General features: G+C 51.5%; 1 long non-coding RNA gene across 1 annotated transcript; it reads right to left on the reverse strand.

The window, feature by feature from the left end:
• Positions 1–350: 350 nt before the first annotated feature.
• On the reverse strand, positions 351–1,775 carry LOC118160544. Its single transcript, XR_004747556.1, has 2 exons — positions 1,633–1,775; positions 351–945 (listed from the first exon to the last, which is right to left on the reverse strand). It is a non-coding gene; the product is annotated as an uncharacterized LOC118160544 (long non-coding RNA).
• Positions 1,776–11,409: the final 9,634 nt, after the last annotated feature.

Genomic DNA, 11,409 nt, shown 5'->3' on the forward strand with positions numbered 1-11,409 from the left:
AGATCCCCATATAAAAGTACAGCAAATTTCATGGCACTGAGTTAAGCTTGGTCGTGGTCCATCTCCTTCTGTCTTTTGCTGAATTATTCCCATCCATCCCACCCCTGCTTCGTGCTGGCCGTCTTCTCGGTGACTGCTGCTCTTTTTGAGGACGCTGTCGGACTCTGACAGCAGACAATGACGGTGAGGAGAGTGTTTGTGGACTGAAGGAGAGGCACAGAATGCGATGGCGATGGGTCTCCGGGGAGGAGAGCCAGAAGTGCCACGGGTGATGGATGGCTGCGATGCCAGGGGCACGCCTGGATGTGCCCCCTCCTGCTGCAGGCACACGGGGTTGCACGAGGCAGGGATAACGAAGGGGAGGAAGAAGCAGATAAGTGGATTGAAAGGATTTACGGTTCCTGCACAAGTATGGGGGGCAAACTCTTTGGGGCCACAAGGGAAAAGGCAGGGATGATTCCACTTGGGTTCGTGGCTGCGTTGTGGGAAGGTGACCCAGCTGCCAGGCACGGCAGGGTTAAACAAATTCCCTTACTGCTCGCTGGCTGCTGACATAGAAATGTGATTTACGCGGGGGAAAGCCATATTTTTACAGCCTTACATAACGCTGTGACATTCTGGACCTTCAGTATTCCCCTGGCAAAACGCTGAATGCCATCGCTGCTAAAGTCTAACGACCTCTCCGGAAAGCAAGGGGCAGTCGTAGAGCTGTCACTTGGAGCAAGATTTAAGGGGCTTCACCCAGGCAGCAGAAAACCTAACGCAGACCACAACATATTGAAAAATAAATGTCCCGTGTCCCCAGGAATGCCCGGCGCCACCGGCTGAGCGCCGCGAGCCCCTGCAGGCTGTGGCTGGAGAGCAGCAGCAGGGCTGCGTGGCCACGGTCTGCTGCTCTACTGATAACGTGGTGCAGCAAGGAACAGCTGAGAAGAGTGCTTCGACCTGGGAAAAAAAAAAAAAAAAAAGTGAATAAAATTGATAAATGCCTCGTGTGCATGTGGAGAGATTCGGAGCATGCCCCCGGTCCTAGGGAAGTTATTTGTAAGCAGCCTTGAGCTGCTCCATGAATTTCCCCGTGTTATCTGTCAGAGAAGTGCAGGGGCGCTGACTGCAGCTCTGTCATCTTTGCTAGTGACATAGGATTATTGCCAAATTATTTCTTGTGCTGTTGATGGCTCCCGAGCTGTCAGAGCTTTGCAAATTATCACAAACACAAGGTTGGGAGATGCTTTCAGTGAACCCCGGCCCCTCCCTGGCTAACTGACAGGAGGGGGACAGGGAAGGGACAGCCACGTAGCAGAGGGGATTAGTGATTATGGACCTGGGCAAAGAACAGAGCAATTATTATTATTTTTTATTTCTGTGCAGTTTCATTCCTGAGACAGACACACTGGGGACTGTTTAAGGATATTGCCCGGGATGCAAAGATTAACGGCACAGCCGAACAGAAGGAGGCTAGAAAGGATCTTTGGAATGGATCTGCCCATCTCCATCGCTTGGAAGTGCTCGTGTACGCAGTCCCAGGAGAATTTGTTGCAAGACTTCGACCTCTCCTCCAAGTCAGAGGCTGCTGATGGGGCCCCTCGCCGTGAGCTGTGCTGGTTTTTGGCAGGAACAAGAGGAGCACACCACGGCCAAGCCTGCACCTCTTTGCAGGAGCCTCACAGCTCTTGTCCCCTCAGTTCTGCTCTGCTCAAGTCCACAGCCGTCATTAATCACACCCCGACCAGCTGCCGGAGGGGTTGTTTTAAATCTCCCCAGATGGCTCTGCAGAAAGTTCATTAAACATGAACACTTGCCATCCTGAGAGGGAATTAAATGAGAGTTAACACCTCTTAATGAGGGACTTAAATGCTGGGTAATAGAAATAACAGCTGAACACCATGTATCTCGACGCACGGATGGGACACAGGGGACTTGTCGTGGAGTCCCCAGCAATCCTCTTTGTCTGGCAGGTGCCCTGATGGAAACCATCCCAGAAACGTCCAAAAATCACTAAAGAGCTGCCCATGGTGGCCCTTTTAGGGGTAAATTCAAACCTCAGAGAGGAAGATGCTGGGCTTCAGAGGAGCTATGGGTGAGTACTTTTACAGCTAAAGGTGGAAATCCGAGCTAAATCCTCCCAAAACAACTTTTGCACCTCTATCGTGAGCTCAGCCTCTGAAGGGGACTCTCCACGAGCAGGTGGCTCAGCTAATCAACTAATTGGCTTTGTGTGTTGCAAAGGGACCCCTTGAAATTGAAACCCCTCCGGATGGGACCCCAGAGACCTGTGCTCAGGTCTGGGTGGGATCAGCCCTTCCCCTGCTCTGCAGCAGCAGCACAGACACGTGAGCAGCGCTGAAAGATGGCATGAAAAAGCGATGAAAAGGAGCTTTAAAATGGTAATGTATTTTTTTTTTTTTTTTTTTTTTTTTTGGTGCCTATAAATCCGGGGGCTGATAAATATTTGCATTTTCCCCTGATAAAAGCTAGTGCATTAGAACTGTAATGGGAAGTGGGTCTGCTTTGTGGTGAAGTATAGATCTCGACAAATTCTAATCACCTGCTCAGGAATAGGCACGGGGGAGTGGGGAATTGATAGATAAAGCATCAGCTATTAAAAGAAACACCGTGCAGCTCCTCCGGGCTGGATAAATCAAGGAGCCCTTTATATTCACGTTCACGTGCAGCTCAGGAAGGCAAATTGATGAGGACTTGAGGTGTACCCTTGTGTCAGATTAAGCGGTGATTTATGGCCAGGAAGATTACATTTAAATGTACCTGCTGTGGAAAGTTCTCGCCGCCGTTTCTGGCCATGCTTCTTCCCTACCTTTCAGGCAGGTAGGCAGGAAAGTCCTAGCAAAGCTGAAAAGCCAAGTGCATGTTTCAGCTGGACACAGAGGGGCTAAATTCTGCTCTATGTTATGCTCGTGTGACCTCCGGGATTTCTCTGGAAGCAGCACGTGCTCGTACCTGGAGAGGCATCTGCTCCTCCTGCTCTGACCCAAAGCCTTGGTGCTGCCACCTCTCCTTTGCCCTTGGGTCCTGGTGCATGAGGATTGACGTGGCTGGGGGAAATTCCCACAATGATGGGAACATCAGAGGCTTTTCCTCACTGGCACGCTGACTCAGCTGTGATAGGGTTACCTATATCTTTCCCATCTCAGAATGGACCAGATCTATTTGTCTCAGCCCAATTTTGCACCCATGCCACCTGCAGGGCTGGGAACACCCGGGGTGTTCTGCAGGGCTTCAGTGCTCCAAGGATGCTCATCAGCACCAGCCTGAGCTCGTGGCAGGGGTGCTTCCTTCTGCCTTACCTAGTGGGGAGCTAAGATATGTGGAAAGAGGCTGCTGGAGGAGCTCCTTCTTGTCAGGATGGAGCTGGCAGCACTTAGGGGATCCCAGGTGGAAAAAAGTCTTGGTGCATCTCAGGGGCTTTGCCAGGCTCCCTCCAGGGGTACCGAGTACCTAGTGATGCTCTGGGGCTGGCCAGTGGGTTCTGTCCTGGGTAGAAAGGTCAGGATTTGGGGTGGCTGCTTGTAAAAAACTGAAAATAAAGCAAACTTCAACCTGGCACTCACCATTGATCAGTTCCTGGTTTTGTTTCTCATTTCATTTCAAGGCTTATTTTGAGATCTCCCTGCCATCAGCTGCAGTAAGCCCAGAGCAGGGCCTCTCCCGTGCTCTGCTGCAGACCACCAACCTGGATGAAAAGAAGTTTGCAATTCCCAAACAAAAGGGAGAGGAGAAAATGGCACATCAGTGGGCTAGGGAAAGGCAAAGAAAGAAGAGGTGGATTGGATATTGTGCGGAGCAGGGACTCTTTTTTTTTTTTTTTTTTTTTTTTTTTGCTGCAAAGGAAGAGGTGGGTGAAGCATCCAACCTACACTTGATCCTTGGAAGTAACCCTGCGTTGTTCCTGGTGCTGAGCAAGCCTGGTGCTGGCATGCTCCTGAGGCAGCACAAAGGGAGCTCTTCGGGAGCTATTTAGAGTTATTGATAACCCGGAGAGGAAATCCTCGTTATCTGATGGAGTGCCAGCAGCCTCCGTGGGGCTGGAGGAGCGCTACGTGGGCAGGCTGCATGATGCCTCACATCCCGGGGCAGATGAAATACATCAGCTCTAGAGGGTTTGGGAGGCAGAGGAAAGATGTATGCTTTGGAGGATGCAGTGGCAATAAATCCGTGTCCTGCATTGTGTCTGCTAAACGCCCAAAGCATTCAGCTCTTCTGCGGGATAAACTGGTCTGGGATGGGTTGGAGCAGCCCCATGATGGGAACTTCTGTGGGAATTTCCACCCGCAGCAGCCTCGCTCAGGAATTAGGAGCGTTGTGACCGTGGGGAGAAGCCACTGGGCTGACTGCTGATGGAGAGCTCTCATTTCCACCTCCGTCGGTGTGCAAGTAGCTATCCGCAAGGCTTTGCCTGAAAGGGGCAGTGACTGCTCCTGGGTTCAATGAAGTCTTATGAAGGTGGAAGAGAAAACCCCGCTGTGGTTCCTCCAGCCCCATCCAGCACCCAGCAGAGAAACGATCTCACAGACTTGCCAGGAGGTGATGGAAACCAGAAATAACTCTCCTCCCAGCTCACAGGAGCTTGGTTTGGTGTTCTTTGGGCTTGCCTCCTCCAAGGGAAGCCCGCAGAGGTCCCCTCTGATGGCCAGGGCTGCCAACACTCGGGTCCCACTTTGGCACCACCATCTGCTGGCAAGGGGACAGGGACCACGGTGGAAATATCCCCAGATAACCGAGGCTGGGACAAGGCAGGGCCAGCTGTCAGCTTGCTCGGGGCCTTGTCCTGCCCGGGTCTGAATGTCTTCAGGGATGGGGTGGCCGCAAGCCTGGAGTGCTTGGATACCAGCTGCTCCTGCTTGCCCAGAAGGCACTTTCCTGGGTACACCCAGGACAAACCTCTCCCTTTGTATTTAAAAAGAAAATCCTTCCCCTTATCAATATATCATGAGATCACTTTTCCTCAACAACAAAAAAAAAAAATCCAGAAGGTGGGGTGGAGAGAGGGGTCCCTGGGACACTGGAGGAGGGGAAGGGGTGTGCCCAAACCTGGGTGCTCTGAGAGCAGAGACAAGCCTCAAATAGTTGCGAAGCACCTGAGTTTCCATTCCTGTGACCTGCTGGAGCAGGCGGACACACTTCATTCTGTAGCATAGAAGCAAATAACAAACCTTCTGCTATCGCTTAGTATTTTCTCTTTGCCCTCCTCCTTCACGGAGAGTTTCGCTATTTTGACATCTCCATTAGGGATGCAGGTGGGTGTCGGGATTTCCCAAGGGGCGGAAATTCTAATTTTCCCTCAGGTCAGCCCAAATAATAAATCAGCAGCCAATTAACCCTCCCACTTGTCCCCATTCCACAAACCACAGCCTCCTGGAAGTTCGTGGCCACAGCTGAGGTGAACTCCTCCGGTCCTCCCATCACAAGGGCAGAATATATCGCTCACAGGGGACCCATTTTCCTGCCTTTTGGTGATATTGCAGGAATTTACCTGGTCTAGTTGTAGTTTCTTTCTCTGAAAGGCTGCCAGCAAACATCTGGGATTATTCATGCATGTTTTGCTGCAAACATCGGTTTATTTGGTCACCGGGAGCCCCTTGTAATCATTCTTGCACAGAACAGAAGCTTTTTGTCCGGTTTATTTATATATTTTTTGCTAAATGTCAGAAGAAATCAGTGGAGTTTGCAAACAAGGAGGGGGGAAAGGTGATGCAAATGGCCCATCCTGATGCTGGAGCCAGGAACTGGGGGTACATCTGGAGGGGTTCAGAGACAGGGCTGTGATGAGAAGAGGATGAGAGGGGAGAAATGGTGGTCGTGTTGGATGGAGAAAAGGAGAAGCTTTCTTCCAACAGACAATGCAGATAATTGCTAGGTCTGACGGTCCCCTGGCTGCTCCAGAAGGATCCCTATGAACTCTGCTCTTGGTGAGGGATTTTCCTAACAGCAAGTTCTGGACAAATCCGCACTCAGGGGATGCCAGTGCTTTGCTCCTGGACAACACGCAGGTGAGAATTGCATCAGAATGCCCCAAAGCATCAAATGTCTGAGCTGGATGATAGAAACACCCATGCAGGTGGCAAATGCAGATGTGGAGCATGCAGGTGGTGAGGGTCCTGCCACCGCTTTGTCCCCCTTGGTGCTGGGGGTGTCCCCATTGGGACAGAGCTTACAGGAGAGTTTGGAGAGCTATTGACGAAAGGAGGCACATCCAAATGGGGAAAAAAATCACGAAAAAGGGGTTGTGAGGTGCTACTGCTGATCCCCCGAGCTACTCACAAACCAATTGCTTGGTGGCATCCCTTTATCCAAACCCTGCTAGCAGGGCACCTCTGCACATGCACCACCTCTGCAGTTAAGCCTGAGACCCCTCTCAGGACCAAAGCACCAGGGGGGCTTGCCATGGGTGGGTATCTTCTGTCTGGATCATCACCTGGGGGAGAAAAGCCACACGTAATTCTTGCAGAGAAGCAGAACGGAGACGTGTCCCAGCAGAGATCTGTCATTATTTTGGTGCTGTGCCACCCCAGAGCAGCCTGTGGCTGCCCCATGGCTGCGAAATGAGCGTGGGAGGAAGGGGCTGGACCTGTCCCCGGCAGCCCACCGAGGCTGCTCACAGATGGAGAGGGGCTGGCGAGGCAGCCAGCTGGGTCCGGGACTGTTAGGAAGATGGATGGGGACCATATGCTGCATTAGCATCAGGGCATGAGCGAGCAGGTTGGAAGCAAGGGACGGTTGTCAGCGCTGTCACCGTGTCAGGTAGTCCCGCACTGGAAGGATTTCAAACCCGTCCTTCACTGCAGAGCAAGCAGATGGGTGCCTTCACCCTGCCTCACCACTCGCCACCAGATCCAGGGACAAATTGTGCAAGCTGTCCCCTCGTGAGATGCCAGCAGGAGATCTCAGACCCTTCTGGAGTTTGGTTTGCAAGGGGTGAGGCTGGGGAAGGACCTCCGGGAGCAACCAGGGGTGAAGGCTGCAGTGGGAGCTGGGGGGGGGGGAACGCTGCTTGCTTTTAAATTCTCTCTCTCTTTTTCCATTTGAAATCATATTCCTACTATGAAAAGTCTCAGGGGAAATTGCTGCTGTGGCTTGAATTCGCTCAGATTTCATTTGGGATTTGCTGTGCCCAGGCCGAGGGACCTGGGGTCCCCCAGGGCAGCTGGGGAGTGAGAAGGGTGCAGCTGGTCCCGCTGGAAGAAGGAACCTCTCCTGGGGGAGCGACAGCCACGGGGATTTTACCAGCACAATTCCCTTCTGGGATGGCACTGATCTGCGGGGGGCTGCTGGATGAGGGAGGTCTTGGGTGGCTTCATGAAGGGCTTCTTCTTAACAAATGAGGTGGCAGAGGATGTGCAGGTAACAGGGACAAGGCGAGGGGGCGAGATGGAGTGGGGAAGGGACCCTTCAGGGTGCCCAGCCTGCAAGCAAGGGGTGCCACTTGGGAGCTACCTTTAGGGCCAGGAACCCTTGGCACCCCCAAAGCCACCCATCCCAGACTTGTTTACGCAAGCAAGACCCAAAGGAATGGATCTGGGCCTCAGAAAATTGAAATTAAGGTTGCAGGCTGTACTCATTTTTATGGCTTTTTTTTTTTTTTTTCCCCTCCCAATCTTTAATCAAATGTTGCTTCAGCTTTTTATGTAGTTCCTATCAAAAAAAGAAATCTGTAGAACAAATTTCCCCTCATTTCTAGTTTAATTTTTCTTTTTTTTTTTCCCCGTGAGTGGCAAAATGTTCTTGTCTGAGACATGTTTAATGAATTTTCCACCGTCGCTTGCCTTTATTAGCCGCGATTTCCTATTTCTGGCGCTGCGCTCTGCCATTCCCATGTTCCGGAGCGCACTAAATTATTCAGCCCTTTTATTTCTGACTTCGGGTATTGTTCGGATCCGCCAGCACGCGCTGCTCAGGTGCTGAAGGAAGCTTTTCCTCGTCGAGCTGGGGATTCAGCAAAGGCATCAGGTACACGGGGCGATTGCTCCCCACCAGGCTCAGTTTTAGCAGCTCCTCTGCCAAGTCTCACCCGTGCGAGGTGTCGTGCTCCTGGGTGGCAAGCAACAGTCCTGTCCCCTCATCATCCGTGGTCCTTCTACCCCACAGACAGAGGAAGCTCATCCGATATTCGTGTGCTTACCCAGGGCATGGACGTTTGTGGGAACAGGTTGGTTTTAATGCCCTCCTGCTCAGGAATAGCTCCTTCAGGACATCTCTGCAGGGCACTGCCTTGTGCCATCAAGAAATCCTTTCTGTCTCCGTTTTCCCATAAATATGATGTTGTACCTGCCCCAAAATGGGACTGGGCTGTTAGTATTTATGAGGTGCAGCTGTTCCTAACAAAGGCAGGTGGGAAGGGAAGCAGCCCCCATGCAGGAAAGCTGCGCTTTCTCGTGGTGTTTTCCTGATGCTTGTTTGCCAGAAAAGAAACAAACCTCCAGGCATGAAACAAATTGGTCCTATTTATGTCCCCTCCACCCATAAAGCCATCATTTGCTGCCTGAAAGCTCCACACTGTTGGAGAAAAAAGCTTTAGGATTTTTGAAAGCAGGGCTTCAGGGAGGAGATCATTATCGGAATTTAAGGGCTGGATGTAGGCTCATCCATTCCTAAACGGCTGGTATTGTGGGCTTCTGTTTACTGGTATTCATGCTTTTCACCTGGCATAAAAGACCTGGATTTAACAAAGGATATCGGTACAAAATATAAACATGCCAGTAAGATTTCTAGCTGCGTGCTGCATTTACCCAGCAGCAAGCCTTTCATTAAGCAGACATTACGCCAGGCAGGCGCTGAGGTGGAATAAACTGGGAGAAGCTGGGAGATGGGATGTCACTGGCCCCGCTTTTGCACTAAAGCCAAGAACTACATTAATAATTCCAGGTATTATTCAGAGATAGTGTCACTTGGGCTCGTGGCCCCAGACCACAGAAGAGTTGAGTTCCCACCTGCGGGGACCCTTGCTCTCCCACATCCATTCTCTGCAACCTCTGTCCCCACCTCTGGGAGACGTATCCAGACCTGATCACCTTGCACTGCTTAGGGCACGTCGTGCCTGGTCCAACCCCAAGCCCTGCTGCACCATTCCCAAAGCTCTGATTCAACTGCTCAGGCTTGCTGAAGCACCATGAGCTGCCCCTCCTTGGTGTAAACTCCTTTGTTTTTGGTATGGAGAGACCCTTGCTCTCCATATCATCTACTTTTCCAGCATGGAAAGCCTGTCTCAGCTTGACCTGGGAGCTGTTGGGCATGGCTGATTTTCTGGAGAACACACTTTGGGTTTTCTTCCATGTTTTCCCTCACTTTTCTGCAGAAACTACAGCACAGACACTTCCTTGGTCTCTTCTGAGTCCCCCCCTTGGAGGAACCCCAACTCGTGATGTCTCCTGAAGTCCTGACAGCACGTGCACAACACCTGGCGGTGGGATGAAGTCCCGAGGAACCTCTTCAGCATTGCAACAACAGAAGTAACTCTAACACAGCTGACCATGGTCCATAGCAGCTCATCTTGGTGGGGCTAAACGCTGCAGCTCCTTGTGTTTGCATGATGCAGCATTTGAGATAATAAATCCCCTGGGAACATGCTGCAGAATGCACCAGCGAATGCCCAGGCAGGGTCTGGAAGCAGCAGGGCTTGTATGATCCAGACTTCTTCCTGTTACTTGCAGAATCCAGTCTCCAGTTACCTTAGATGAGAGACAAACTATTGCAATCATAATTAAATGTCACGTATATTTAACAGAGAGCAAGTCTATTCCACGCTCCCTCTTCCATCTGGCTCCAGCGCAGCTGCGATCTGACTCCTCGCAGCCTGTGCAATGATATTAGGGCAGCTTCTGTTTATCAGAGCCGTGATTGATGCCCACAGTCAGCCCAGGATATAATGAAGGGAGTTCAGGCAGTACAATGGGGGTGTACGCTTAGAAGATGAAATAGTACCTTGCGAGCTGTTAAGTGTGACAACATTAGCACGGGGGAGTGTAAATAAGAAGTGTGACATAAGGGCCGGTGAGTCACCGTATCAGGGAGCTGCTCTGCAGCCAACAAAGTACCTATTCCCTCATAAGAGAGAGGGGTTGGAGCTGGCTGGCACTTTTTGTGAGTCCTTCTGTGCTGCAAGCTGCCTGCGCCTTCTCTCCTGCAAGGCTGTGGCCGCACGGTGGGCTCCACATATGGCTTGAATGAGCAGCAATTTCATTGAGCCCCGCCAGAGGGGAGAATGGGTCTGTGCTGGTGGTCGCGGGGCGGTTTGTCCCCCAGAATTGCCAGTGGCAATGTTCTCCGCACGCTGGTACATGTACCTGCCAAGGGGAGGTGGGTGCATCTTGCTTCCGGGGTGCCCCATCTCACGCTGCAGGGCTGCTGCCGCTGCGAGCCATCACGCCGGGCAAAAGGATGGGGTTTTCAGTGCATATATGAAATGGGAGGATGGGACTGAGGAAGGCACTGAGTGCCCTGCCTGGGCCATGGGCAGCAGCTAGTTCTCGTAGCGCCTACCTGCAGGGAAGCAAGCCTGGGGGAGAAACGTGGGGAAGTTTAACTTCTGTGGGGAGATTACAATGGTAGCAAAATGATAAATAAATAAATAAAAGACTTGGTCTTTTTCACCATTTTCTTTTAAAAACAGAGCTATCCAGCAAGGCTGAAATGACAGACGTGATTGTGTTCTCCATAAAGAGAGCACAGTTACATCTCAGACGCGTGCTGACCTCCCTGGCTGGAGCTCTGCTTTCTCCCATGTGGGTCCTCTCCTCTTACCTTCCTTCTCCTCAGCCCACCTTACCCCACCACTGCAACCTCATCCCACATCATTTTCATCGCACTTGCAATTTATTTCAAATTTCCAAGTCCTCCAGGAGGATTCACACCACATGCCAGAGGCCTGGACTTGGCATGGAATCAAGCACCTGCAGGAGAAGGCGGAAACTGGTATCACAGCACGTTCGGTGGATAGGTGGATAGAGATATCCCAGAGTAAAAGTAGAAGCAAGCTTTGCTTCATTTCTTCTTCTCAGTCTCCCTAGATGGAAACAGGCAAGAAGAAATATTCCAAGGGCTTGACCTTCTGCAGACCTTGCCAACTGAAGGCCACCAGCACTGGCTCTGCCCTGCGTTTGCCCAGGACCTGGAAATGACATCTTCCACGGGGCCTTCTGCATCATCCCTCATCAAGCTGGTGTCCCCTCATCCCGGAGAGCTTGCTGGCACTTCTGTGCACCCGCCTGTTTCCTTGTTCCTGCCAGCAGCCTTGTTCAAAACGTGTTAGATCAGGTTTGCAATTAAGTTCAGCAGGGGCTGGTTTATGACAGGTAATCACCGGGCTGCTGCTCATAGGTAGTGACAGACCTCACCGATCACAAATAATTCTGATGTCTACCTTGCCGCATGCCAGTTTGCATCTTCATTTCAGCT

The sequence above is a fragment of the Oxyura jamaicensis genome, chromosome 1 (assembly GCF_011077185.1).
Source record: "Oxyura jamaicensis isolate SHBP4307 breed ruddy duck chromosome 1, BPBGC_Ojam_1.0, whole genome shotgun sequence".
Taxonomy (NCBI): Eukaryota; Metazoa; Chordata; class Aves; order Anseriformes; family Anatidae; genus Oxyura; species Oxyura jamaicensis.